We start from the raw sequence: 7500 nt of genomic DNA on the forward strand, positions 1-7500 counted from the left end.
CCAGTTCTCAGCCACTAGTGGCGGGCACAATTCCCCAAACACCGGTCCGATAATACGCGCGCATATCCCCAAACACCGGCCCGATAATACGCGCACAATTCCCCAAACACCGGCGCGGATTTCAGCCACTATTGGCGGGCACAAGTCCCCCAACACTAGCCCGGGATTCAGCCACTAGTGGCGGGCACGATTCCCCAAACACCGGTCCGATAATACGCGCGCATATCCCCAAACACCGGCCCGATAATACGCGCACAATTCCCCAAACACCGGCGCGGATTTCAGCCACTAGTGGCGGGCACAAGTCCCCCAACACTAGCCAAGTTCTCAGCCACTAGTGGCGGGCACAATTCCCCAAACACCGGCCCGATAATACGCGCACAATTCCCCAAACACCGGCGCGGATTTCAGCCACTATTGGCGGGCACAAGTCCCCCAACACTAGCCCGGGATTCAGCCACTAGTGGCGGGCACGATTCCCCAAACACCGGTCCGATAATACGCGCGCATATCCCCAAACACCGGCCCGATAATACGCGCACAATTCCCCAAACACCGGCGCGGATTTCAGCCACTAGTGGCGGGCACAAGTCCCCCAACACTAGCCAAGTTCTCAGCCACTAGTGGCGGGCACAATTCCCCAAACACCGGTCCGATAATACGCGCGCATATCCCCAAACACCGGCCCGATAATACGCGCACAATTCCCCAAACACCGGCGCGGATTTCAGCCACTAGTGGCGGGCACAAGTCCCCCAACACTAGCCCGGGATTCAGCCACTAGTGGCGGGCACAATTCCCCAAACACCGGTCCGATAATACGCGCGCATATCCCCAAACACCGGCCCGATAATACGCGCACAATTCCCCAAACACCGGCGCGGATTTCAGCCACTATTGGCGGGCACAAGTCCCCCAACACTAGCCCGGGATTCAGCCACTAGTGGCGGGCACGATTCCCCAAACACCGGTCCGATAATACGCGCGCATATCCCCAAACACCGGCCCGATAATACGCGCACAATTCCCCAAACACCGGCCCGGATTTCAGCCACTAGTGGCGGGCACAAGTCCCCCAACACTAGCCAAGTTCTCAGCCACTAGTGGCGGGCACGATTCCCCAAACACCGGTCCGATAATACGCGCGCATATCCCCAAACACCGGCCCGATAATACGCGCACAATTCCCCAAACACCGGCCCGGATTTCAGCCACTAGTGGCGGGCACAAGTCCCCAAACACTAGCCAAGTTCTCAGCCACTAGTGGCGGGCACAATTCCCCAAACACCGGTCCGATAATACGCGCGCATATCCCCAAACACCGGCCCGATAATACGCGCACAATTCCCCAAACACCGGCCCGATAATACGCGCGCAATTCCCCAAACACCGGCCCGATAATACGCGCGCAATTCCCCAAACACCGGCCCGATAATACGCGCACATTTCCCCAAACACCGGCGCGGATTTCAGCCACTATTGGCGGGCACAAGTCCCCCAACACTAGCCCGGGATTCAGCCACTATTGGCGGGCACAAGTCCCCCAACACTAGCCCGGGATTCAGCCACTAGTGGCGGGCACGATTCCCCAAACACCGGCCCGGCGCTGAGTTTATGGCCTCCGAAAGGCCCATACATTCAGACGGGTCCATGTATTTTCAGTTTTCCGTAGCAGGTGTGATTGTTTGTTTAATTAGGTAGTTTGTGTTGGTGACGGTGTTCCTAACTGTGGTGGCTTGTTTGTAGAATGTGGGGCCCTGCGTTTGTGTTATGTTGATTTCTGGTAATTTACTTTTTACTAAGTAGTCTTTCAGGTTTTTGTTTCTTTTAAAGGCTGAGATGATTTTGTAATCTTGGATTATGCTTGTGTTCTGTAGTGTCTGATTTATATTTTGTCCATTCATTCAGACGGGTCCATGTATTTTCAGCGACAGCCGCAGTACCGCCAAAATCCATGCAGCGGCGCTGGATTTATGGCCTCCGAAAGGCCCATTCATTCAGACGGGTCCATGTATTTTCAGCGACAGCCGCAGTACCGCCAAAATCCATGCAGAGGCGCTGAGTTTATGGCCTCCGAAAGGCCCATTCATTCAGACGGGTCCATGTATTTTCAGCGACAGCAGCAGTACCGCCAAAATCCATGCAGCGGCGCTGTATTTATGGCCTCCGAAAGGCCCATTCATTACCAACGGGGCTGCAGTAGCATCCCGCGGCCACGCAGGGGCAGATATTGTGAGGGAATTACATGGTAGTGGACGGAGCGCCCATGCATTTCCAATGGGAGTGCAGTACCTCAAAAATCCGCTCCAAGCCACCGAACTTGAGGGCCCGACGTTCCCTCAACACTAGCCCAGTGCAATCGACATTTCGTTCTGTGTACATTGTTACACAGAATGACAATACAAGGGAATTATTATTATTATTATTATTATTATGTATTCAGCCACTAGTGGCGGGCACAATACCCCAAACACTGGCCCGGCGCTGGCTGAGTTTATGGCCTCCGAAAGGCCCATACATTCAGACGGGTCCATGTATTTTCAGTTTTCCGTAGCAGGTGTGATTGTTTGTTTAATTAGGTAGTTTGTGTTGGTGACGGTGTTCCTAACTGTGGTGGCTTGTTTGTAGAATGTGGGGCCCTGCGTTTGTGTTATGTTGATTTCTGGTAATTTACTTTTTACTAAGTAGTCTTTCAGGTTTTTGTTTCTTTTAAAGGCTGAGATGATTTTGTAATCTTGGATTATGCTTGTGTTCTGTAGTGTCTGATTTATATTTTGTCCATTCATTCAGACGGGTCCATGTATTTTCAGCGACAGCCGCAGTACCGCCAAAATCCATGCAGCGGCGCTGAGTTTATGGCCTCCGAAAGGCCCATTCATTCAGACGGGTCCATGTATTTTCAGCGACAGCCGCAGTACCGCCAAAATCCATGCAGCGGCGCTGGGTTTATGGAATCCGAAAGGCCCATTCATTCAGACGGGTCCATGTATTTTCAACGACAGCCGCAGTACCGCCAAAATCCATGCAGCGGCGCTGTATTTATGGCCTCCGAAAGGCCCATTCATTCCCAACGGGGCAGCAGTAGCATCGCGCGGCCACGCGGGGGCAGATATTGTGAGGGAATTACATTGTAGTGGACGGAGCGCCCATGTATTCCTATGGGCAATGCATTTCCAATGGGAGTGCAGTACCTCAAAAATCCGCTAGAGGGCCCCGAACTTGAGGGCCCGGCGTTCCCTCAAGTGCCGATTTTATACCCCCTTCTCCAGCCGACAGCCAGAATTATATTAGGGACTCGCAATTTTGAGAGGTGAGCACCAGGGCTAATCAGCGGCCACCCGTGACCATTGAGTCCGACAGAGCAGAGGCTAGGGGCGGCCTCGCATCTCGCAATTACCGAGGGAAGATGCCGGTTCTCGAAAAATTTCTAAGTTTTTCAAATTTTAAAGTATTGAAGTATTTAGGGCGCTTCCCGCGGCCCTGGCTTTTGCATGTACCCCTCTAAGCTCCGGTTCTCGAAAAATGTCTAAGTTTTTCAAACTTTAAAGTATTGAAGCCGGACTTCCGCGGAGGCTGACAGGGGGCCTCCATCGAAGCACCCTTCACCCCCGGGTGAGCCGGCGTCGGCCCACGGGCCTGCCGGTTCCCCAACTGAGCGATTGGCACACGAGACCCGCCTCGGAGGGCCCACGTCGGCCGGCGCAAGCCGGTGTTCGGGCGTGCGGCTCCTCCGGCTTTGCGGGTCAAGCTCCAGCGCCGAGGATACTAGGCAAACGTTGGGCCCCCCCGAGCCGAGTGGATACCCGCCTCAGAAAGAGCTGGGGCGGTACGTACGGACGGCCTCACTAAGAGGGAACGGAAGCTACTAAAGCACACGTATAACTGTCCGATGTGCGAACGAAAGTGAGGCCGGACGAATCCGATACGAGTTACGAGTGAGGCGGGATCCACGGCTGGCACTCGCGGGGCCCTCTTGCGAAACCATGCCTCGGCGTGAACCTTTTGGCGGCAGAACCAAGACGAACCGAGGTCGAGCTTCCGTCTCGAGCCACACCCAGACGTCCGACCGTCGCGGAGCCCGACGCCACGCGTGCTAGGGCTCCGCGCGAAACATCGTTTCACGACACCCGCTCGTCAGCCCGTCCGAACGTATACGAGTGTCGCGCGGCCCCCCGGGCCCGGCTGTAGCCACAGCCTCGTCCCGGACCAGGGCCGCACCGCCACCAGCAGCGCCCCCCCGGCGGCAGACGCACTCTGGTTGATCCTGCCAGTAGCATATGCTTGTTTTCAAGATTAAGCCATGCATGTCTAAGTACGAATGGCCAGTACAGTGAAACTGCGAACGGCTCATTAAATCAGTTATGGTTCCTTTGATCGCTCCACCGTTACTTGGATAACTGTGGCAAATCCAGAGCTAATACATGCAAACGAGCGCCGACTCGCGGGCGGGGCTCCGGCCTCGCCCCGGGGACGCGTGCATTTATCAGACACAAAAACCCACGCGGTGTCCGGCGGGCGGGGGCTCAGCCGTCGCGCGCGTCCCCCGCGTCCGGCCTCCGCCTCTCCGGGCGGGGGCGTAAGCGGCGCGGGCGGCTCCGCGCGCGCCGGTCCTCGTTCCGCCGGCCCGGCCCCCCCTTTGTGTTGACTCAGGATAACCTCGTGCCGATCGCTCGCCCACCCGAGGCGGCGACGACTCATTCGAATGTCTGCCCTATCAACTTTCGATGGTAGACTCTGCGCCTACCATGGTGACCACGGGTAACGGGGAATCAGGGTTCGATTCCGGAGAGGGAGCATGAGAAACGGCTACCACATCCAAGGAAGGCAGCAGGCGCGCAAATTACCCACTCCCGACACGGGGAGGTAGTGACGAAAAATAACAATACGGGACTCGTTCGAGTCTCCGTAATTGGAATGAGCCGAACACAAACCCATCGGCCAGCATCCATTGGAGGGCAAGTCTGGTGCCAGCAGCCGCGGTAATTCCAGCTCCAATAGCGTATTTTAAAGTTGCTGCAGTTAAAAAGCTCCTAGTTGGACCCCGGGACGCGAGCTGACGGTCCGCCGCGAGGCGTGCATCCGTCTGTCCCAGCCCCTGCCTCTCGGCAAAAGCCCCCGTGATGCCCTTCGCTGGGTGTCACTCGCGGGGCCCGAAGCGTTTACTTTGAGGAAATTAGAGTGTTCAAAGCAGGCCACATGGCCGCCCCTGCATATCGCAGCTGGGAATAATGGAATAGGACTCCGGTTCTATTTTGTGGGTTGTCATGAACTGGGGCCATGATTAAGAGGGACGGCCGGGGGCATTCGTACTGCGCCGCTAGAGGTGAAATTCTTGGACCGGCGCAAGACGGACGAGAGCGAAAGCATTTGCCAAGAATGTTTTCATTAATCAAGAACGAAAGTCGGAGGTTCGAAGACGATCAGATACCGTCCTAGTTCCGACCATAAACGATGCCGACTCGCGATCCGGCGGCGTTATTCCCATGACCCGCCGAGCAGCACCCGGGAAACCGACCAAGTGTCTGGGTTCCGGGGGGAGTATTGTTGCAAAGCTGAAACTTAAAGGAATTGACGGAAGGGCACCACCAGGAGTGGAGCATGCGGCTTAATTTGACTCAACACGGGAAACCTCACCCGGCCCGGACACGGAAAGGATTGACAGATTGAAGGCTCTTTCTCGATACCGTGGGTGGTGGTGCATGGCCGTTCGTAGTTGGTGGAGCGATTTGTCTGGTTAATTCCGATAACGAACGAGACTCAAACATACTAAATAGTACCGCGGCCCCCCGCGCGGTCGGCGGCAGAAAACTTCTTAGAGGGACAAGTGGCTCTCAGCCACACGAGAATGAGCAATAACAGGTCTGTGATGCCCTTAGATGTCCGGGGCTGCACGCGCGCCACACTGAGCGTATAAGCGCGTCGTCTATCCCCGCGCCGGCAGGCGCGGGTAATCCTATGAACCCCGCTCGTGACAGGGCCTGGGGATTGCAATTATTTCCCACCAACGAGGAATTCCCAGTAAGCGCGGGTCATTAGCCTGCGTTGATTAAGTCCCTGCCCTTTGTACACACCGCCCGTCGCTACTACCGATCGGATGGCTTAGTGAGGTCCTCGGATAGTCCCCGCCGGGGCCGGCCCCGGCTCCGGCGGTGTGCCAGAAGACGGTCGAACTTGACTATCTAGAGGAAGTAAAAGTCGTAACAAGGTTTCTGTAGGTGAACCTGCAGAAGGATCATTAACGTACGAGCGGCAGCAGATCCGCCTCGGTACACCCCCGACGAGCCAGACGCCGAGGGCGGCGGGTCGTCGCAGGCGGAGGAAGAGGGTAGACCGGGACGGGACGGGACGGGGGGCGCGGCGCGGGTCACTCCCGGGCCGCGCGTCGGAGCGAGTTCGGCGGGCGCCACGCGGCGCGGCGCGACGCGAGAAAAGGCGGCGGGCGATGTCGCGCTACCTCCGTGCGAGCGGGGTAGCGCGCTCGTCCGACGACCCCAGTAGCGCGGCGCGGCGCGACGACAGGCGACCGCCAGCGACGGGCGAAAGGCGGCGGCCGTGCGCGGGACCCCCGTAACCGGGGAATCCCCCTATGCCGACGACCCTAGCTCGGCGCGGTTCTCGCGCTTCCGGCGCGCGCTTCCGGGGCGGCACTCGCCTCGACGACCTCCCGTCCTTTAAAGGTAACGGTTCGGGCCGGCGCCCCGGCGTCCGTCCGCCCGTCGGTGTCGCGTGTCCGTGCGGCGCGGGGCTGCTCTCGGCGAGGGTCGCCGAGCAAGCGGATCCCCGCACGGATCACAACGGCCGTATGGCGGCGGCGTCGGGACGCCCGCCCGAGACGAAGGTTCAGGGCGACGAAACGGTGCTCCCACCGGCTACCTTTTTCCCCGGCCAAACGCGTCCGTCGGCCGGAGCCCTCGAGGGGCCGCGTAGCGCGCGCGTGGGCCGGCCCCCGGACACCGGAGTTCCTCCCGGGGCTCCGGACACCGGGGGTTCGGTTCCGCGCGGTCCGCCGCGGTCTCCTCTGTCCATCCATAGTCCGGGCAGGCCGCGGCCGGGTCGGGGGCCAGTCCCCCCTCGGTGTCAGCGCGGTCGCGCCGCCCTTGTAAACCAAACCCACTCGCTGACGGGTAGCAACACCCAAAGCGTCGCTTCGCGGCGCGGCGGGGCTTCCAAGTCGGATGGCCTTCCGGGGTCCGGGTAGGAGACGCCGGGGGCCGGCCTCAGCGCCGAGCCCCCGACCTACCCGGCGAGTCCGGTCGCCGAGTCGTGTCAGGCCCGAGCGGGAGACGCCGGGCGCCGGCCTCAGCGCCGAGCGCCCGACCTACCCGGGCCGACGCACGTCTCGGGCGCCGTCGCGGCCCCGAGCGGGAGACGCCGGGCGCCGGCCTCAGCGCCGCGCGCCCGACCCGCTCGGCTCGTCGCGGCGTCGCGCGTATCGCGCCCGTCGGTAACCGCGCCGCGGGTTAGGGGCTCGCTCGCGGGAGCGACCGAACGGCACCCGCG

The 7500-nt window shown here is 59.4% G+C and overlaps 1 non-coding gene across 1 annotated transcript; it reads left to right on the top strand.

The window, feature by feature from the left end:
* The first annotated feature begins 4251 nt into the window (after positions 1–4251).
* LOC148345296 (18S ribosomal RNA) lies at positions 4252–6238 on the top strand. The gene has a single exon (XR_015848703.1). It is a non-coding gene; the product is annotated as an 18S ribosomal RNA (ribosomal RNA).
* The last annotated feature ends 1262 nt before the right edge of the window (positions 6239–7500 follow it).

This window comes from Urocampus carinirostris, unplaced genomic scaffold (genome assembly GCF_059441175.1).
Source record: "Urocampus carinirostris isolate Australia breed hairy pipefish unplaced genomic scaffold, RoL_Ucar_1.0 HiC_scaffold_55, whole genome shotgun sequence".
Lineage (NCBI taxonomy): Eukaryota > Metazoa > Chordata > Actinopteri > Syngnathiformes > Syngnathidae > Urocampus > Urocampus carinirostris.